The sequence below is a fragment of the Felis catus genome, chromosome C1 (genome assembly GCF_018350175.1).
Source record: "Felis catus isolate Fca126 chromosome C1, F.catus_Fca126_mat1.0, whole genome shotgun sequence".
Classification (NCBI taxonomy): Eukaryota; Metazoa; Chordata; class Mammalia; order Carnivora; family Felidae; genus Felis; species Felis catus.
In genome coordinates, this window is record NC_058375.1 from 184,946,835 (window position 1) to 184,970,638 (window position 23,804).

At 34.6% G+C, this 23,804-nt stretch overlaps 1 long non-coding RNA gene across 1 annotated transcript in view; it reads right to left on the reverse strand.

Annotated features, from left to right (window-relative positions):
* Positions 1 to 23,804, reverse strand: part of LOC123379236 — a 260,875-nt gene that overhangs the window by 104,859 nt on the left and 132,212 nt on the right. The window contains exon 2 of the long non-coding RNA XR_006583465.1: positions 5,515 to 5,569. This is a non-coding gene — a long non-coding RNA (uncharacterized LOC123379236). The remainder of the gene's footprint in view (positions 1 to 5,514; positions 5,570 to 23,804) is intronic.

Below are 23,804 nucleotides of genomic sequence, written 5' to 3' on the forward strand. Positions count from 1 at the left end.
TTTCCACTTGTTTATGTCATCCTCAATATATGTCATCAGTGTATCATAGTTTTCAGAGTACAGGTCTTTCCCCCTCCTTGGTAAGATTTATTTGTAGATAGATATTTTATTATCTTTCATATGATTGCAAATGGCATTGCTTTCTTCACTTTTTTTTCTCTTACTTCAGTATTAGTTTATAAAAATGCCATGGATTTCTATACATTGATTTTGTATCATGCAATCTTACTAATTCACGTATCTGTTCTAGTAGTCTTTTAGTGGAATCTTTAGGGTTTTCTATATCAGTATCATGTCTTCTGCAAGTAATGAAAGTTTTTCCTTACCAATTTTGATGCCTTTCTTTTTCCTTCCTTTTTGTCTGACTGTAGTGGCTAGAAATTCTAGTACTGTGTTAAATAATAGTGGTAAGAGTGGACATCCCTATCTTGTTTCTGACCTTAGGGGACATGCTTTCAGTTTTTCACCATTGAGTTTGATGTTAGCTGTGGGTTTTTCATACATGGCCTTTATCATGTTGAGGTATGTTCCCTCTAATCATACCTTGTTGAGGATGGATGTTGTACTTTATCAAATGCTTTTTCTGCATCTATTGAAATGATCATATGGTTTTTATCCCTTCTTTTACTGATGTGATGTAGCACATTGATTAACTTGTGAATACTGAACCACCCTTGCATTCCAGGGATAAACCCCACTTGATCATGGTGAGTGATTTTTTTTAATGTATTATTGAATTTGATTTGCTAATATTTTGTTGAAGGACTTTTGCATCTATGTTCATCAGACATATTGGCCTGGAGTTATCTTTTTTGTGTCTCTTTATCCAGTTTTCTTATCAGGGTAATGCTAGTTTCATAGAATGAATTAGGATGTTTTCCTTCCTTTTCTATTTTTTGGAATAGTTTGAGAAGAATAGGTATTAATTCTTCTTTAAATATTTGATAGAATTTACCTGTGAAGCCATCTGTCCTGGAGTTTTGTTTGCTGGGACTTTTTTGATTACTGATTCATCAATTTCATTGCTGGTAATTGGTGTGTTAAATTTTCGATTTCTTCTTGATTCAATTTTAGGAGATTACGTTTCTAGGAATTTATCCATTTCTTCCAGGTTGTCCAATTTGTGACATATAACTTTTCACAATATTCTCTTACAAGCTTTTGTCTTTCTGTGGTGTCAGTTGGTATTTCTCCCTTTTCATTTCTGATTTTACTTAAGTCCTGTCTCTATCTGTGTTTCTGTTTTTGATGAATCTTGCTAAAGGTTAATCAATCTTGTTGATCTTTTCAAAGAACCAGCTCCTTGTTCATATCTGCTTTAATCTTTATTATTTTCTTCCTTCTAGTTTTGTATTTTGTTTGCTGTTCTTTTTCTAGTTCCTTTAGATGTAAGTTTAGGTTGTTTATTTGGGATATTGGGGGTTTCTTGACATAGGCCTGTATTGCTATCAACTTCCCTCTTTAATCATCTTTTGCTGTATCCCAAAGATTTTTGCAAAAATGTTTGTGTTTTCATTTTAATTTCATTGTGTTTTTATTTTAATTTGTCTCCATGTTTTTTTGATTTCATCTTCAATTTCTTGGATGATTTATCCATTATTTAGTAGCATGTTATTTAACCTCCATATATTTATGTACTTTCCAGGCTTTTTCTTGTGGTTGATTTCTAGTTTCATACTGTCATATTAAGAAAAGGTGCATAGTATGAGTTCAATCTTTTTGAATTTGTTGAGAGTTATTTTGTGGCCTAATATGTGATCTATTCTGGAGAATGTTCCATGTGCACTTGCAAAGAATTTGTATTCTGTTGTTTTAGGATAGAATATTCTGAATATATCTGTTATAACCATCTGGTCCAATGTGTCATTCAAAGACAGTTTCCTTTTTGATCCTCTGTTTGATATCCATTGATGTAAGTGGGGTGTTAAAGTCCCCTATTACTGGGTCAACTGGGTGGCTCAGTTGGTTAAATGACTGACTCTTGATTTCAGCACAGGTCATAATCTTATGGTCATGAGATAGAGCCCCACATCTATCCTGAGATTCTCTCTCTCTCCCTCTCTCTGCCCCTTCCCCTGTCTGTTCTCTCTCTCTCTCAAAATAAGTAAACAAAAAAATTAAAAAATAAAGTCCCCTATTATTTTAGTGCTACCAATTATTTCCTTTATGCTTGTTATTAACTGCTTTATGTATTCGGATGCTCCCATGTTGAGTGCAAAAAATATTTACAATTGTTTTGCCCAATGTGAGTATAGCTACTCTGTCTTCTTTTCATTTCCATTTGCATGATAAATGTTTCTCCATCCCCCTCACTTGCAATCTTCATGTGTCTGTAGGTCTGAAATGAGTCTCCTGTAGGAAGCATATACATGGGTCTTGTTTTTGTTTTGTTTTAATTCATTCTGACACCCTATGTCTTTTGATTGGAGCATTTAGTCCATTTACATTCAAAGTAATTATTATTATGCATTTATTGCCATTTTGTTCCTTGCTTCATGGTTACTTTGTAATTCTTCTCTGATCCTTTCTTCTCTTGTGCCTTTTCTCATGATCCATTTGCTTTCTTTAGTGAAATACTTGGATTCCTTACTCTTTATCTTTTCCATATCCATTACTGTATTTTAATTTCCAGTTACCATTAGGTTTATATATAACATCTTCTGCATCTAACAATTTATATTAAGCTGATGGTCACTTAATTTTGGACTCATTCCAAAAAGTTTTTACCCTTTGAATAATATCTCCCATTTTTCCTACTCCTCAGCTCCTGACAACCACCATTCTGCTCTCTGCTTCTATAAGTTTATTTTTTAATGTATATTCAACATATAAGTAACATTATGTAGTATTTGCCTTTGTCTGTCTGGCTTATTTCACTTAGCATAATGTCCTCCAAATTCACCTGTAAATTGTGAATGGGAAGATTTCCTTCTTTTTTATGGCTAAATGATATTCCATTGTATATATGCACCCTATTTTCTTTATCCGTTAATCTGTTAATGGACACTTAGGTTGTTTCCATATATTGACTATTGTGAATAATGCTGCAATGAACATGAGAGTGCACATATTTCTTCAAGATAGTTCTGAGGATCTAATGTAAAACATGGTGACTATACTTAATAATACTGCATCATATACTTGAAATTTGTTAAGTGAGTAGATCTTAAACATCCTCACCACACTTACAAAAAAGGATAACTATGTGAAGTGATGGTGGTAAATATTTTATAACATACATATATCAAATCATAACATTGTATACTTTAAATGTATTTTGTCAATTTTAACTCAATAAAGTTGGAAAATAATTTTAATTACATAATCTTAATATAAAAAATTACTGTAAAAAGTAATAACACACATACACACAAAACATCAAGATAGACCTAAATACAAAAGTTGAAATTTTAAGCTTCTGCACAGCAAAGGAAGCCATCAGCAAAACAAAAACCAAATGAGAGAAGATATTTTCAAATGATATACAAAATAAAGGGTTAATAATCAAAATATATAAAGAACTTGCACAACTCAACACCAAAAAAAAAAAAATCTGATTAAAGAAAATGGACAGAGAACCTCAACATTCTTTTTCCAAAGAAGAAATACAGATGGCCAACTGCACATGAAAAGGTGATCAACATCATTCATCATCAGGAATATGCAAATCAAAACTACAATAAGATATCATCTCACACCTGCTAGAATGGTTACAATCAAGAAGACAAGAAACAGCAAGTGTTGGTGATGTTATGGCAAAAGGGAACTCTCATGCACTGTTGGTGGGGATGTAAATTGGTACAACCACTGTGGAAAACAGTATGGAGGTTCCTCAAGAAATTAAAAATAAAATTATTATATGATCCAGCAAATCCATTTCTGGTTATATATCAAAACAAATTCAAAGCAGGACTGTGAAGAGATATTTGAACATCCATGTTCCTTGCAATATTATTCTTAATAGCTAAGAGGTAGAAGCAACACGTATGTCCATGAAAGGATGAGTGGATAAGGAAAATGTGATATATACATATAATAGAATATCATTAAGGTTTAAAAAAGAAGGAAATCCTGTGACATGCCATAAAATAAATGAACTATAAAATAAATAAATATGTTAAATGAAATAAGCTAATCAGAAATAGACAAATACTGTATTATTCCACTCAGATGAAGTATCTAAAGTACTCAGAAACATAGAAATAGTAAAAAGACAGGTGATTGCTAAGGGAAGAGTTAAGTGTTTAATGTGCAGATTTTCAGTTTTGAAACTAGAATTGACAAATTCTAGAGCTCTATTGCACAACAATGAAAATATACTTAATACCACTGAACTGTACACTTAAAAATGGTTTAAATGGCAAATATAACATTATTTGTGTTTTTTTAATCACAATAAAACAATATCAAGAAAAAAAGTAATTTAAACATGGTGAACATTTTTTCTTGTTATGTTTACCCTTGTTCATAGAGGATCTAAACAAGGTCCACATATATTTGGTTGCTACCTCTCTTAAGTCTCTCTGAATCCAGAGTAGTCTATTCTAAACTCTCTTCATGTCATTGATCTGACCTGTAATATATTTCTTATTAAGGATGTGTCTGGGTTTTTTCCCTGTGGCATCACTTCATTTGTTTCTTTCTCCCATATTTTCTGTAAGTAGAAGTAAGCCCCTATAGATTCAGTAAGTAGATTCAGGTTTACCATTTTTGGCAGGAGCAGTGTGTGGTGTTCTTTGTGTAGCATCACATCAGGCACCACAATGTCTGTTTCTCTTTCTTTAAGCTACGATTGATCAGTGGATTTGTGTAGTAATCTCCTAATTCCTCCATTATAAAGATCCCCATCAGCCTTTCACTTACTAGTTTCAGCCATTAATGATTGTTACCTGAATTGTTGCATTAGTGGTACAAAATGTTGACTTTCTATCATTCTTTCCATTTTTACTACCTATACTTCTTTTGTAGAGGACTTTCTTACACTTACTGAGGCTATTGCTTAACTTGACACAATGGTTGTACAAGGAAAGCTTACTTTTTTTTTAATTTGTAAAAGAACAAAAAAACCCTGATGGTTTATCAACTGGCAATGCTGTTCACTGAATGGGAGGCAGTGAGGTTGGTGGGGATAGACAGGGAGCTTCTCTCTCTTGTTAGTTTATCTTTCTGTATTAATATATCATTCTGAATTAATAAATATACATCTACATTATCAAAAAAGAATAAAGCAGATGGATATAACCACAATGCCAATTTTATTACTAAGAAGGCAGATATTGAGAATGTGGTTGATATCATTGGTCTAGAGGATTCTAAATATGGGAGTCCAGTCTCAAGTAGTTCTGTCCCAGGATAGACTTCCTTATATAGGGACAGACCTTACTGGTATCCTTATTGCACGACCAAATTCAGCATGGCCTTTGAGGCAGCTGGCTCCCAGGCAACAGGTGGAATGAGCAGGGTGGCAAATATATTCCCAGTTCTTCTCCCAAATTTACCAATCAGGCAACTTACCCATTTCTCAGTGTAGTATAACTGAGGGGGCTAGAGAGATGCCACAGAGCACACACTGCATGAGAGAAAACACTGAGGTGAGAGAGAAGAATTTGCCCCATAACAAAGTTTATAGGTCTTAGGCTGTTAGCAGTGTCTTATATGTCTGTCAGTTTTATTGTATTTTTCCATTAGTTTGGCTCTTAGTTTAGAAATGGGATAGGGGAACCTGGGTGGCTCAGTCAGTTGAGCATCCAACTCTTGATTTCAGCTCAGGTCATGATCTCTCAATCTTGAGATCGAGCCCCATGTCAGGATCCGCACTGAGTGTGAAGCCTGCTTGGGATTCTCTCTCTCCCTCTCTTTCTCTACCTCCCTCCCTTTCTTTCTCTCTCTCTCAAAATAAACAAACATTTTTTAAAAATCTTTAAAAACAAGAAATGGGATTATTATGTCAGGGATAGGCAAACTTCTATAAAGGGACAGATGGCAAATAATTTATGTCTTGTGGGCTATGTGATCTTTGTTTTAACTATTCAATTCTGACATTAATAGCATGAGAGCAGTCATAGACAATATATACAAATAAATGAATATGGTCATATTCTAATTACTTACAAAAACAGATAGTGAACTGGATATGACCCATGGGCCATAGCTGGCCAACCACTGTATTATATTTTAAATTTAGGTTATTATTAGCAACTCAACAAATATTTAATGACAGATTTAAAATGTGCTAATTTTAATAACATTTTTAAGCATTTTTCTAAGTAATTCTGTATAAAATTTCAGCAAATATTATTAGAGAAAAATCTTTAAAGATTATTTGGACACCACTTATGAAAATCAACACTCTTCTAGATGTGAGGTTTAGGGATAAGAATAGGAACTGATTAATACTGAAAATAAAAAGTACCTACAGCATTTTTTGTATTCTAAATCTACATATAAAATGATAAGCTCTTTTCATAGTATAGAATTCTCTCCATATCAAAACATCTGTTAGAAATACAAGTAAATGGTTTAAAATCCTCGAGCCACATGACCTATAAAAGTATGTCACCACACTAATATTAAAAAAACACACACACAGATGCTGAATTTTCATTTCAATTTTGAAAATGGAGGTACACAGATGATACATTATGCCACAGATTTTTTTATTACACACAATTAATATTTAGACTATTAACAATATATGAGTAAAGTGTAATATGAGCCAATCGGCATTACTAGCAGAACTTTAATTTTCATTCTCCTGTCATTTAATTCCAGATCAAAATGTTACTTAAACATAGCTTTCTGTAACTAATGCACTAAAATACATATCGGAGATAAAATGCATGTCAACCTTGGTTTTTCTCACTTGATGACATGGTCTGAATCTTAAACCCTCACAAAGTGCGACTAAATATACTTGTATAAAGGCCCCACCCATGACGCCAATGTCACCATTTCCATGGTAACTTTAATGCTTGGAAAGGAAAAAACAGAAGGAGTCAAGAATCACACAAAGTGAACAAAATAAATTATTAGACTGAACATATGTGGCATAAACAAAATATGGGGTGCAGTTATTAAAAATGAATTGCCTCTTAAATGAAAACAAGCATAAATCAAGCATGGAACTTCAACTTATGGGAAATGTGGTCAGCTGAAATTCATTATACTAAAATTATCCTAGTACTTCTGATGTCACCTAATTGAGACTTCACATCAACATATTTAATCACTCTTCCATTGTGGAGACTTAAACTTCCACATGATTTTTACATTATTAATGAATTAAACGACTAAAAATAGATGTGCAATCATTAGATTTGTGTCAATAATAGTAAATATCTACTATTTGTATTATACCAGCATAAAATACATATTTCAATGTTATTGCATAAATCATATTTTTGTCCTCAAAATAGAAACACCATGTCAATTTTATACCAAGAGGTACATTTTAAAAAATATTTTCATTGCACCAAATCCTAAGTGTCTCATTTAAGTTTGTTACTTTTAAGATAAGTCGCTGACACTGGAACAAATCACGGTTAATGAAGCAAGCTACTGACAGCTATAGAACTAAGAACACAGTCCACTCTACTGTTAAGTGAATTATTTCATTCTTCAATTGTGCTGAGTCATCTAAACTAAAATCAAGCTATGTTCACTTTTCAAAATCATTTGCTTACAGAAGAGTATCTTAGATTGCATTAAATGTATTTTAATAGCTCAACTTTATTAAATCTTTATTATCCTGTTCTACCTTTTTCAATGTCTTCCTATGAATTCTGAACATTTTGGTGAATGAATTATATACTCACCACCAAACATCTTTGGACAGAGGAGTTAATGTGGAATCACTGAAGACTCACTTGGCCTACTTACCATTTTGCCTTAGGTTGACTCTAATAATATTAATGCCCTAAACTGAAAAGTAAAATTTGATTTTCAATTGTTCAAGGCTTCTAATCCAATATAAACATGAATAATAAGATGTGATGTCTTCAGAATCATGAACTAAAATTTGATTTCCATTTGTTGCCTCATCCTGATGAGTGTATTGAATGCCTACTATGTGAAAGGTGCCATCCTTGGCACTAAGAGCACAAATACATCTCTGGAATGGCACAGACCACAGGAGCTGATTTTCCAGGGAAAGTGAGAGAGAAATATACCAAGAATGACTTAAAGTATGATAAAAGCTGGCTTTCCCAAGATGCTACGTTGTCTAAATTTAAAAAATCTAAATGTAAGAAATAAAAGAGATGTTAGAAATCATCCAGTCCAACCCTTTTATAGCTAAAAAAGCAAATTATCACAGACTCTGTGTGTATATATTGTGTTTCCAGAGTCTTGTAAACACATAAAGAGAAATTGTACAAAGCAGGATCTCACTGATGTAATCTGTATGTACATATATAAATTTATATGGTATGGTATAGTATGGCATGGCATCAAGGAAGGTGCTCTTGACTGGAAATAAGGAAAAGGATTCTATTTGCACATTGCTAATTTTTAGGTTTAAGACATGGGCAAGATGTTCAGCAATTTAGTTCAATCTCTATCACACTTAATTCTCTAGTTGTTGTGAGGACTGAAGGCAATGGGTACCAAAGTGCTTCGTAAAATTTAAAACATAATAAAACATTTGATAGTATTTCATATAACAAATCTACATATAGAGAAGATAATTAATTTAATTGTGGGGAAATAATTGGATTAACAAAATTAAGTGCTTAACTAATTGTGAATTAAAGGAATGAAAATTATTTCTTACCCATTCATTATTTGTTGTCATATTTGAGATACACAAATACTCAAATCAACAGAGGAAAAAGCAATTAGCAAATTTAGGAACCGTTTTTCTGTATCTCCTTCCATTCCAAAGACAGAGCATGGGGCTTCCATGCTGATTAGAACAGCTCGTTTATGAAAGTTTCCATGTTAATAGTCCAGCATTAGAACCTACTGCACTGAGAGTCTCTTCCAAGAAAAGATGCCTCATCCATCTCTCTCATTGAGGAGGAAGCTATACCTAGGCAGGTTTGGCCTACAGCTCCTCCTCTCCCACCCCTCATCTTATTGAAAAATGGTTAAGTGCCAGAGCCAAATGCAGCCACGTGATCTATGGCTATCCAGATAGGAATGACATGATCTAGAATAAAGTCTCTTTTAAAAACTCTGGACTGTGAGATATTGGGAAATTGAGACAGTTAACAGTCAGGGACTGAAGCTGAAAGATCCATAGAGAGAACCCATGACACAGAGTTGAGGCCATAAGAGGTAATGGCAAGCAGAAGTTATGAGGAAACAAAGTCCATGGGTAAGCAAATTTATAAGGCAGAAAACAGCACAGGTGTGTGTGGCAAAAGGGTTGGGAGGAACAATCAAAAACAGAGAGCAATAAGTCTCTAAATTTGACTTTGCTCATGGGGGATGGCCATATTTGTGTATAAAAATTCCTTAGTTTGGGCTGAGTTCCTAAAATAGCCTGGATATCTAGGGGAAAATTAAGATTTATTAGAGGTGATGAAAGCAGCAGTAGTATCTAGTAGTGTCCAGTGAAACAAGTTAGACAATGAACTGACATCAAGGGATTTCACTGATTTTATTATCCAAAGCATCACCAGAAGGAAGGCCTTGTAGAATAGCCAAATGGTCTACAGGAAACTCAGTTAAAGCATTTTTGGGAGACAGAACTTTATGAAATTAGGAGGCTTTTCCTACAATATGTGAGATATGTGATGTATTAGACATTTCTTACACATCCTTTTGGTCATGCTATTTACTTCAGCTGAGTTTTGCTGAACCAATAGAGTTCTCCATCAACTGGAGTCAGACTTTGGCTTACTTTTGTTAACTGCTTTGGAAGCCTTAAGAAAAGAAGATGTGAGAACCAGAGAGCCTCCCTTACCTCCTGAAGTTGCAGGAAAAAAATGTGATGAAAATTAAGGCTAGAGGTACAAGGATGTCAGCAGTACAAGTGTAACTAAACGTGTAACATCAACAGGTCTGTTACGCCAAAGTAGTGCCCTACTAAGGAAAGACAAGGCTCTAGGACCTGGGATAGGGACAGCTAGGCATGTAAGCATGTACCTTGAACTAAATTCCACTGAATTTTCAATGCTGACAAAAATAGTCTCTTTCCTTTGCTTGAGGAGAGCAGGTTCCCACTGACTAAAGACCCCATAATGAGCCAAACACCTCACAAGATAATGGGAGGTAATCATCCTCAAGATTTACTCCTCTCTCTCCTGATTACCACCAAGACAGTGACCAAGATTGGATATCAACACAGGTTCAGCAAAAAAATACATTATTCCCTCTTTGAAGAGTGAACAGTTTACAAACCAAAGGAAATGCATGTCTAAATGTCTTTGGGAGGAGTCATTGGAATATGTGTGAAAGTATACTTTAAAAGGATTGGACTGAGAGACTAAAATGTAAGACCGGATGAGAAAGGATTTATTAATAGAGGAGTCCTCAGTGCCAACAGCTTACCAAGATACTTTAGCCAGACCTGAAATGGAGTTTTGGCCCAAGTCCACCTCATGGTGGGATCACTGCATTTATGTAACTATGTTGTGGCTGTTTTATGGCACTAACTGTATAATTGTGAAGGATATATCTAGTAACTAAGAGAGTCTTTACATTGGTTCTCTGGTCAGTGGATCAAGTTATGTTATGAAAAGAAGCTAAATGAAGCCCCTAAAATTGAACTTATGTAACCAAGATAATAAATCATGAGCAATATTGTATTCTGGGAGGATTTACAGAGACTAGCAACACAAGGACAAAGGGTATTCCTCATCATATTCCTATTCAGTTTGCCTGGTTGGTCACTACAAAAACCAGATGGATCATTAAAAATGACAGTGGGCCACAACAAAATTTAACCAAGTGGTAGTTCCAATAACGGCCACTGTAAAGAATATGATATTTTTACTGCTATAGATAAACACTACCTCCAGCAGTTGTTATGCAACTCCTGAAATGAAGAATACATCCTTCTCCATTCCTTTCAATAAGGAGGATCAAAAATATCCACCTGTACATGGGAAGGACCCAGTACACAATCACTGTCTTGCCCCAGAGCCATATTAACTCTATCGCTCTCTATTAGAATATAATCTGCAGGGGCTTTTGATCATCTGGACATTCTGAAAAACATCATGCTACAGAAAAACCCACAAAAATTCAGAATTCTACTATGCTAGCAAATATTTCAAGGATCCCAAGACTTGGGCAAAGCTGGGGCATTTTCTCTAAGGTAAAAATATAAGCTGTTGCAAACTATTATGTTTATTTCCTGAAACTAAATAATAAAATACTTCTCTTTTAAAGGACTTTTTGGATTTTGACAGTGATATACTCAGCATTTGGGAATATAGTATTTATCAAATAACTCTGAAATGACAGTTTTATGTGGACCCAGAGAAGGGTCTATAGCAATGTTCGACTACAGTATAAATTACCCTACCACTTACACTATATTACTTGGCAAAGCAAGCCAATGGTGACAGAGGTAACCATGATAGATAAGGACACTATGTGGAGTCTCTGGCCAGTCACAGGAGACTCAGCACATATCCCTGCATTCTGGAGGAAAGCCATGCTTTCTGCTACAGAGAACCATTCAAAGTTCACAAAATTAATCCTGAATTGTACTAACCCTTAGCAGTTCTGAGCATCTGACCATAAGAAACCAGATGACTATGCAACCAAACCTGCCTATAATGAATTAGATGTTATCAATCCATAAAGTCATATGGTCAGGCAGACAAAGCAACCATATATCATTTAATGGTAATGGTATGTTTGAAGTCCCTAAGGCACAAACAAATCACATAAAGAGGTAGTGAAAACTTGTTGAAACTCTCAAGGCATCTACTATTGTTGCATTGAGCATCTCTTCTTTATTTTTTTAAATACATTTTCTAAATGTTTGAGAGAGTGCGTGTGTGAGCAGGGGAAGAGCGTAGAGAGATGGAGAGAGAATCCCAAGCAGGCTCCCCACTGTCAGTGCAGAGCCTGATGCAGGGCTCAGTCTCACAAACCATGAGATCATGACTTCAGCCAAAATCAAGTCAGACACTTAAATGACTGAGCTACCCAGGCACCCTAAGCACCTTTTCCTTAATTGTCAATCATGGGCTTATGGAGGATTTTCCCAACATTAGTTGATGGAGAAAGAAAAACATTAGGCATGGTTCACAATTGTGTTAGTACGATATATTGGTTCTAGAAATAAATGGAAAAGGGTGAAGAAGAGTCTTGTGGACAGAGCTGAGAGTACAACACTTAGCTATTCAGTGACGTGGAGATAGAAGTGGCATAAAGGACAACGATACATAGATTCCCAGAGTTGGATGGCTGGTTAGGAGTCTGGAAGAAGCATAACAGACAAATCAGAGACAATGCAGAAGGAAGGAGAAGCATGTGAATAACCTATGTGAGAAAATACAAAGTATATGAATCTTTGAGTCTCAGGTTAATGCCCAGAAGACAGCATCTACCACAGAGTCACTCAAGACCTAAGTGGATAGAATAAACCTAAGGATGTCACCCAGCCCCTGTTCTTGTTCTTGGCCACATCAATGCTGGAATTATGGGTCCATAGTGGAGTAACAATGGTGGCAGGGATGGAGACTATGCATAGAAACATGGTCTCCCTCTCACCAAAGCTGATCTAGCTACTGCCACTGAAGGAAGCCCAGCCAGCCATCAGCAAAGATTAATGGTGAGTGCTTTATATCAATCCTTCCTCAAGGACATCAGCTAACCACTTGATGTCAGGTGGACTACATCAGATCCCTTAAACTTTGGAGGGAATAGCAGTTTGTGCTTACTGGAATTAAACTTTGTCTTCCTTGCTAACAGAGTCTCTTCCAGAACCATCTTTCAGACGATTACAAAATACTTGATCCACAGGCATGATATCATAAACAACACTGTCTTTGATCAAGTCATATATTTTAAAACAATGTATGTTAGTGAACATATGGCCACAGTCAACTGGTCTTACACACCTCATTATTTATAAGCAGTTGATCTAAAAGAATGGCGTATTAAAAAAATAATGCAACCTCAGTTAAGTATCTACTCAGGACAAATACCCCTTTCCTGTTTGGCACACTATCTTCTAGGATATAATGTATGAACTAACTTAATGGTAATTATTTGGTGCTGTGTTTCCTAAACTAGCATTTTCAAGCCCCCAAACCAAGAGATGAAAATGAGATTATCACCTCTCACCACCACTTCTTGCAACCTACTTGCAGAATGTGTGCTCTTCTCCCCAGAAGCTCAGTTTCTACTTAATTGAAGGTTCCGATTCCAAAAGACAATGCTTCCACATGGAGACACTTGAAAGACTTCCATTGTGTTTTGATCAACTACTATCATCTATCTAGTCATTTGGGGCTTCTTATTACAATGTGTGAAAGTAAATAAAGGTGTTTACAGGAAGTAGCCAACTTTGATTACCATGAGCAACTAGAATAGGTGCTAAACATCGTGGTCCAGAAAGAAAATGTCTTGAACCCATAGGACTTAGTAGAATGTCTGTTGGCACTTCCATGACCCATGGTAATGAAAAATATAAAGCTGTTGCAACCAAAACCTAACAAGGTCTAAGTGTTCAGCCAGCAAACAATACAGACCTGGATCACTTTACCAGGCAAGTAACTTGATTAACCATTGTTCTAGCTAAAGGTGAGAAAAATCTAGAATCACTCATGGATGAGTGAGATAATAGATATAAATTAGAGCCTCAGAACCAGCTTCAATAGTAGCAAATATAACCTGTTACTCTAACTCTATTTAAATATTTGCAGAAATGGTATCTAGTCTCCACTTTGAAGAGGAAGATATGACAGATTGGATTTAAGGAGAACACAAGTAGATCTGAGTGGTGCAAGGAGTAGACAGTATTGAAAAATTTTGGTGCACCATTTCAAATGGTCTCGTACCATCTATTAGAACAGCTGCTAGAGCAACAAGTTCCACATGGGCTTTGACTAATTTTTCACAGGTGCAAATTGATAGTACTTTATCTCAGACCTAAGTAGCCGACATATCACTTCCAGTCACAAATCTCACTGCCATGTGATATGAAACACCCGCAGAGATCTGCTTAGAGCCAAGCGTGTGAAACAGAATTGTAGTAAAACTAATGTCCACGGAGTCATCTTGAGCTGAAGGATAAATGTTTCTCCTTTTCTTCCTTTGAAATGTATTTCTTAAAAGTTCATAAAAGATCTCTCAGAAGCATCCATTATATGTATCAGTGGCCAAAACATCTTTCTTTGAATTTTCTTTCCTTTCTTCTCTATCTTACTCCTCCATCTATAATTCTCCTTCCCTGTGAATTCTTCCAAATAAACAAACTACCTGTGATCCTTTGTCTCCAGCCTCGCTTCTGGGAGAACCTAGGCTAAAATGTGGAAAACACTGAATTGACCAAGATTAAAACTTGGCAAGGGAAATTTTTATCATTCTTTTTAATATCTAATAGAGTAATACTTAAAATATCCAGAAACTATTCTTCTAGAGTCCCTAAGCTTCCAGTAACTGGTAAAAAAATATGCTTTGGCAATAAAAAAAAAAGTTACCTGAGACCTCACAGAAATGTCATCATGTGAAAGAAAGCAATACTCTATTGGTTGGTAATGTGAATAATGAATTAACTGTTTTTTAAGGAAGTTGAGGGTACAGAAAAAGTACAAGAGACAAAAAAATCAGAAGAAAACTAAGATTTCAACAGCATTAGCAATTAGAGCAACTAGAACAAACAAACCCAAGAGGAAGCAAATAATGTAATGGGGAAGAGTCAAAGAAGAAAGATGAAAATTAGGGCATAACTTGTTGTAGGAACATTTATATAAAGCTAGTATTTACGCTGGGAACTATTTATATGTTTATATATGCTACTGATTTAATTAATGTTTATAACAACCCTATAAGGTATCACCATATTATAGATAATAAAACTGAAGAGTGTAAAGTAGAAGTAACTTGCCTAAAATGACTCAGCTAGAATGTAACTAACCTGAGATTTGAGTGCTGAAAGCCTGCCTCTGGAGTTCACATCCCTAAAACAGCTTCCAACATCTTTTTAACTTTTTTTTTGAGTATAGTTGACACCAAATGTTACATTAGTTTCAGGTGTACAAATACATTCTACCAAGTCAACATTATCCTGATACCAAAACCAGGCAAAACCACCACAAAAAAAAAAGAAAAATTACAGACCAATATCCCTGAACATAGTTGCAAAAATCCTCAACAAAATACAAGCAAACTGCATACAGCAATACACTAAAAATACCATTCACCGTGATCAGGTGGGATTTATTCCTGGGGTACAAAGATGGTTCAATAATAGCAAATCAATCAATGTCACACACCACATCAATAAAATGAAAAAAATCATATGATCATCTCAATAGATGCAGAAAAAGCATTTGGCAAGATTTAACATTCATTCATGATAAAAACTCTTAACAAAGTGGGGTTAGAGGGAACATACCTCAACATAATAAAGGCCACCTATGAAAAACTCATAGCTAACATTATTCTCAATGGTAAAAAACTGAGAGCTTTCCCTCCAAGGTCAGGAACAAGGCAGGACGATCACTCTCACCACTTTTATTCAACATAGTACTAGAAGCCCTAGCCACAGAAATCAGACAAGAAAAAGAAATAAGGGGCACCCAAATTGGTAAAGAAGAAGTTAAACTGTCACTATTCACAGATAATATGACACTATACATAGAAAATCCTAAGGACTCTACCAAAAAAACACTAGAAGTAATATACAAATTCAGTAAAGAGGCAGGATACAAAATTAATACCCAGAAATCTGTAGTATTTCTATACATTAGTAATGAAGTAGGAGAAAGATAAATTTAAAAACACCACTATTTACAATTGCACCAAAAAGAATAAAATACTTAGAAATAAACTTAGTCAAAGAGGTAAAATGCCTATATTCTTAAAACTATAAAGACTGATGAAAGAAACTGAAGATGACACAAATTTTTACCCAAAGCAATCCATAGATTCAATGCAATTGCTATCAAAATGCCAACAGCATTTTTCACAGGACTAGAATAAATGATCCTGATCTTTGTATGGAACCACAGAAGACCTTGAATAGCCAAAGGAATCTGGAGAAAGAACAAAGCTGGAGGTATCACAATACCAGATTTCAAAATATGCTACAAATCTGTAGTAATCAAAACAGTATGGTATTGGCAAAAAATAGACACATAGTTCAGTATAACAGAGTAGAGACCCCAGGAAAAAGTCCACACGTGTATGGTCAGTTAATCCATGACAAAGGAGGAAAAATATACAGTGGGGAAAAGATAGTCTCTTCAATAAACAGTGCTGGGAAAACTGGACAAGCTGCATGTGAAAGAATGAAACTGGACCATTTTCTAACACCATACACAAAAATAAACTCAAAATGGATTAAAAACCTAAATGTGAGACCTGAAATCATAAAAATCCTAGAAGAGAGCAAAGGCAGTAATTTCTCTGACATCAACCACAACAACATTTTTCTGGATATGTATCTTCAGGCAAGAGAAACAAAAGCAAAAATAAACTACTGGGACTACATCAAAATAAAGAATAACTTTTGCACAGCAAACTATCAACAAAACAAAAAGAAAACCTACTTAATGGGAGAAGATATTTGCAAATGATGTGTCCAAAAATGGGTTAACATCCAAAAAATATATAAAGAACTTATACAAATCAACACCACACACACACACACTCCAATTAAAAAATGGGCAGAGGACCCGAATGGACATTTTCCAGGGAAGACATATAGATGGTCAACAGACACATGAAAAGATGCTCAACATCACTAATCAACAGGGAAATGCAAATTAAAATCACAATGAGATAGCACCTTACATTAGTGAGAACAGCTAAAATCAAAATGTCAAGAAATAAATGGTAGCAAGGATGTAGAGAAAAATTAACCTCATGCACTGTTGGTGGGAATGTAAATTGACCCAACACCTTTTTGAAAATTGTGATAAAATAAACATAATGTAAAATTTACCATCTTTACCATTTTTAAGTCCACAGTTCACTGGCATTAAATACATTCACATTGTTGTGGTGCCATCACCACTCTCCATCCGCAAAACTCTTCATCTCACAGAGCTGATTCTCTATATCCACAACTCCAATTCCCTACACACACACACACACACCTCCAGCCCTTGGAAACCACCATTCTACTTTTGTCTCTAGGAATCTGACCTCTCTATGTTACTTATGTAAATGGGATCATAGAGTATTAGTCCTCTCATGATTGGCTTAGTTCTTTCATATTCACCCATGTTGTAACATGTAACACATGCTACAGAATTACCCTCCTTTTTCAGGCTGAACAATATTTCATTGTATGTGTACACATTTTGTTGATTCATTCAAGCATAAATGCATATTTGGGTTGCTTCATTCTTTTGGCTATTGCTATGAACATGAATGTACAACTATCTGTTTTAGCCCTGGGTTTCAATATGCTTGGCTATATATCCAGAAGTGAAATTGCTGGATCATATGATAATTCTACTTTGAATTTTTGGGAAACTTCCATATGGTTTTTCTATAGTGGCTATACTATTTTACATCCCCACCAACTGTTCAAAAGGGTTCCAATTTCTCCACATCCTCACCAACACTTACTACTTTCTGTTTTTTTATAATAGCCATCCTAGTAAGTGTAAGGTGACATCTCAGTGTAGTTTTGACTTGCATTTCCCTAATGATTAGCGATGTTGAACATCTGTTTATGTGCTTATAGGCCATTTATAATAATCCTTGGAGAAATAGCTATTAAAATCCTTTGCTTATTTTTAAATTTTGTTATTTGTTTTTGTCACTATTGTCGAGTTGGAGTTCTTTATATATTCTGATTAACTCCTTATCAAATATGTGATTTGAAAATATTTTCCCCACTCCATAGATTGCCTTTTCACTCCATTGATCACATCTTTTGATGCAGTTTTAAATTTTGATGTAGTCTGATTTACCTATTTTTTCTTTTATTGCCTGTGCTTTGTGTCATATCCATCAAGTTATTGTGAATTCCAATGTCATGAAACTTTTCCTCTACATTTTCCTGCAGGGGTGTTACAGTTTTAGGTCTTACATTTAGGTCTCCAATCTATTTGGAGTTAATTTTTGTGTATGATAAAAATAATAGTCAACTTTATTCTTTTATACGTGGATATCCAGTTTTCCCAATACCATTTCTTCAGTGGTCCTTTCTCTGAGTGGTCTTGGGAACCTTGTGAAACTCATTTGGCCATACATGCAAGGGTTTATTTCTGGGTTCCCTATTCTATTCTATTGGTCTGTACATAATCTGCCTTTATGCCAGTCCTATACTTTTTTCATTACCATAGCTCTGTAGTAAGTTTTAAAATCAAGAAGTATGAAACCTCCAACTTTGTTCTTCTTTTTCAATAATTTTTCTTAGCATTTAGTACATTAATTATTTGTGAATTTCTAAGAAAGTTAAAAATGTAAAAGATGTTTATTTTTTCAGAATAATTTTTAAGACCAATATCCTAGGGAACACACTTTAATAAATAATCTTCTTTTACATAATTCAGAGAATATATTCTGACTGATCTCTATACACAATTTTCAAAATTCATTAGGTTTTAATAATCCAAAATAATTTTTAAATAAAATTTTATTTTTAATGTCATCATAAAATTCAAATATTATAAACCTATTAATATTATGATATAACAATGATCTTCAAATGGCTAGCATTAGACTTGCCTGAAAGGGACAGGAAACCCAATGATGGATTAAACAAGAATGTAGTTTATTTCTCTCTTATGTCAAAATCCAAATGTAGGTGGTCCAGGGCTGGGCTGGAGTACACTGTGTGCAGTTTCCCTTTCCAAGATCACCTTATAGTTTAGCATGTACTGATGGTGATGAAATGTAAAACAAAATATTTGAAATAACATATGATAAGAAGCAACGTTATTTGACAATTCACTTAATAGCAAGATGATTCTGTTACTCTGAAACAACTCTTAAGAGTGAGAATACTGGTATTGTAGAGAAAGTTGTTTAGCAAGCCAAAAACTCACATTGTGATTAAGTATACTAAATACCAAGATCTCTCAACTTGAAATCTCACTGTGAGATGGGTAAGGCTAAAAAAGTCACTATATATCAGTAAATTAAATTTAACCACCTGTGACTTTGCATTGCATATGACATTTTGCGGCCTAAATAAATCATGCTCTCTTAAAAAAGAAATCTATAGATTTGCCTAGCTATTTACACAGAGTTGCATAGCACTTCATACCCTATAAAAGAGCAAAGTCTATCATTATTCAAGGAACAAATGTGTGTGTCATTCTATATAAATTCCAAAAAGGAGACACACTCACTGGAGTAACAAACTAATTTTTAATTTCTAAATGACCACTGCTTTGATTGGTGGAGCAAATTAAACTACTTACACTACAATATATCGCAAAAAATTGCATATGAGCAAATTCTGCAGATTTATACTGTACATTAGCCTACTGTTGATCATTTGCTGTTATGTGTTTACACATGCACACACTCACATATAAACACCCCTACTACATTCCTGCCGTGTTCTATCATTTTGATATTTGGCAAGAGAATCTTTTTAAACTTGAGAATGTGATGTCTGGTGAAGATTAAATCATGACCTGTACTCTTCTTTCTGCTCCAGTCTGTTCTTCTGGACCTTGCTCTATAATTAAGCCCCTCAATTCTCTGTCTTCCCTTAGCTTCCTCCTCTGTGGAGGCACTTCCATTTCCAATGACAAGCAATCCAAGTCTCTCCTGTTTTAACAGTAAAACTACTCCCATGATCTTACAACCTTCTCCTCTTATTTCTCCATCACTTCCCTTCACTAATCATACACATTTCTCATAATGTGAATCTATTCTCTCCATCTCTACCCTCCCTTCAATCTGACTTCAGACTGGAATATTTTCCCTAAGGCATCACTAGTCTCTTAATTACCCAGACTCAGTGGATATTTTTTCGGTTATGTTTTCTGGGGCATTTGATCCAGCTGGCTACTTTTTCCTACTGAAACTATTCCTAATGTGCTGTCTATGATGTCATGTTCTCCTGGTTCTCTCCCTATGTCTTTATCATTCTTTCTCAGTTCCTTTCAAATAATTCTTGTCAGAATTTTCCAGGGATTCATCCTTGAGGATCTTTTCTTTCCAGTTTAAATACCATCCTTGTTTCAGCACCCTATACAATGAGCTTCTGAGTTCTCTACAGAACTACAAACTCAACATGTCCAAAACAAATACCTTACCTTTCCTCAAAATGTTCTTCCTCGTATTTCTCTGATAAGTATCAGAGATCCCTACACCCTCTCAGAAACCCATGTAAAAACTCAAAAGCCAGTTGTGATGTATTCCCTTTCTTCATCCATCATATCTAATGAGTTGACAAGTCTTACTAATTTTACCTCCAAAATTATCTCAAATCTATCCCAACACACACATCTTTCAGTATGACTCATCATATTCTCTTGTCAGAAAGTATAACAAACTAACAAACTCCCAGCTTCTAAGCTTACTTCAAATATGTGCCCTACCATGCTGTTACAAAGAACCTCTATCTAAAATGAAAACCTGGCTCACATCTTCCTCCTGATGTGGATGATTTCCAGGATAAATTTCCAGCACAAGTACACCCCCAAAGTCCTTATAAGGGATCCTCCCTTTCCATGTCTGCTGCCAGCCCCATAATCTAGTATTTCATGCTCCTGCATCATTGACTTACTTGTAAACTTCTGGACACACCACATTCTTTGATGCTCTCCATCCATCTGATAAATCCTACTCATCTTTCAAAACCCATGTAGGCATCATCTTCCCTCTGAATCTCCCCCTAGGGCTCCAGGTAAAGTCAACCAGTTCCTAACATACTGTTTCTCTATCTTGTATATACTTTATCATTGCATTATTTCTATTGTAATCATTTGTCTGCATGTTTAATCTATCACTGAATAAATTGTAAGTTTCTCAATAGCAGGAACCATTTGGCATTTATTCTTTAATCTCCAACATCTAGTAAAATTATCCTTACTACCTTGGCATTCAGGAAATGGTGGTGGAACTAAAATTAATTCATGATCCTCAGAGTATACTTTTCTTTATAAATATTTTAAATATTAAATACATTTTAAATCAGAACATAGGGTTTCCAGTTGAAGATGGAGAATAAACTTGCATGCTCATTTCCCCTCCTTTTCAAAATCTAACAAATATCACAATGTACAAAATGGCAGATGAAGTAAGAACAGAGAATAGGAAGCAGGATCCTGAGAAAATTACATATTTTGACTAATTTTTGGAATATTGAAAGTGAAAAGAATCTATTCGAGAATCAACCAGAGGGAGCTGTACCCAGAACAGACTTTTTTTTATTGCAAAGGTAGAGCCATATCAGAGTGAACAAAAAGGAGTTTTGGAAATAAAGAAAAATCCAGGGGATTATTTGTAGGATTATAGAAAACAATTTGTGAAGTACTCTCAATATGCCAATGCTAAAAACCATAGAACTTAACTCTAATGAAATGGATATATATGCCTGGGAAAGGATGTGATATCCTTAAGAGCCGGTGGCATTCCACAACGAAGGCCTCCTTATTTGGGTTTTCACTGGTTGGGATGCATCCAGCTTAGCTACCTGACTGATTTCTGCCAACTCTTTGCCAACTCACATCAAGGAACCTTGCCTTTTGACACATCCTGCAACTTCCCAAATCTCACAATCAACCCTTCCATCCAAGAAAGAGTCCTGTCAGGAAACAAAATTTGACAAGACAAAAACCTAAGCTAGCTCCCCATAGTCAATAATTTATTTATTTATTCATATTTAATAACAAATAACCAAGAACCACTGTGTATTTAAGAATGAAACAACAACAGAAAAAAAGAAAAAAAGAAATAAGGACCAGAATTAATCTCACCATAGGGTAAGTAAAGAGCAAAAGAGAATTTTGAAAAACTATTAATATATCCTTGGAGAGATTTTATGTATTCCATTCATAACATTGTAAACATTCAAAACATATCATTGTAATTAATAAACCCCATAGTACAAGACAGAGCTCTTAAAAGCTAAAAATGTAAAATAATTAAAGTTAAATACTGAACATTACATAACCTGACCAAAAAAATAAGTTAATAAAAGGATTAGGTGATATAGTTGTGACTCCTAGAAAGTATATCACATTCATAAACAGATGGAAATAAAAGAATAAAGGCAGAAGTTTCAACATCTAACAGAAGTTCTGGAAAGACAAAACAATGACATCTTGAGTAAATCATACAAGGCAACATCCTAGGGCTGAAAGGAGCTACAAATCATGAAATTCAAAGAGTCTACCAAGTACTAAACCAGATGAATGAAAAATATTGACATCTATACACATCTTGTGAAATTTCAAAATACAAAATTGAAGTTTCAAAAAGTTTCTACGGAGAAAAAATTAGGAAAAGATTAGTAGCAGATGCTAGAAGACACAGAGCAATATTTTCAGTTCTGAAGGAATAATGATATTAAACCTGCAATTCCACAATGAACTAAATGACCAATCAATAATTTATACAATAGAAAGTCATGAGACACAGTCTAAAGTTGATGGGCCAAGATATAAAAATTTAGATATTATTTAAAGCTATAAAGATAGCTAACAGAAGAACTTGTAAAAATGTCTGGCAGAAAATATTCAAGGAGAGTATATGTAGAACAGGTTAAGTTGAATTTATCATGTCCCATGCAAGTTATTAATAAAACCTAAACTTGATGGATAGAGATGCATAGGAGTAAAAACAGGAATAATTTACTGTGGGAACTGGGACTAAAGGTAAGGAGTAAAGAGGGACTTAAATAGATTTCTCCTTTTTATTAATTTTTTTTGCATGCTAAAATGTTTGAATTGTATTAACATTTACTTGAATCACTATTATCACTGTGATAGCATGTTTCCAAAAGATGGCCACTACCAATTCCTTCCCTCCCTGAGTACATGCCACGCCTCCACGAAAAGGTGGAATGTATTCCTCTATCTCCCTGAATCTGGACTGGCCCTGTAAATTCTAGGTAGTTTTATAGTAAACATCTTTCCTCTAGACATCTTTGTTGCAAGTATTGTCACCACAAATATTTTTGCCACATTATGAATTAGCTCTTAATAACTAATTTACTATTGTAAAGATACAACAAAAAATGAAAGGGGCACATCAAAAAATGAAACATGAAAAAACTAATGAAATTCATTATGAATTCCTTCCTTAAGAGAGGTATCAGTTTTCGTAATAACTTGGATACATATTTGTAACTGAGCTTTGTATTGCATTGTGAAAGCCTTCTATACTGTTGTTTATTCTTGCCATATTGTCACACGTCTGTTGACAGACATTCCAAAGTTCTATAAGAAACATGGAAGAAATGCTAAGGCTGTAACATATTTGTAACTGAGCTTTGTTATCATTGTAACTGATATGTTATCATTTTCTGGTATATTACAGTATACAATCTGGCTTTACACTCTCTTAGTCCATACTTCTAGTAAGTTTTTCACCATATTTTCTATAATGTCAATATATGTCATTGTTATCATCCAGTATTTTAAGACCACCACATCTGCTTGTCACTGTATAGACCATGATGAAGGCTAGTTAAGATTCTCATAATATAAAAATGGGAACTTTTCCAATGGAGAAATGAAACCAAACTGCCAACCCAT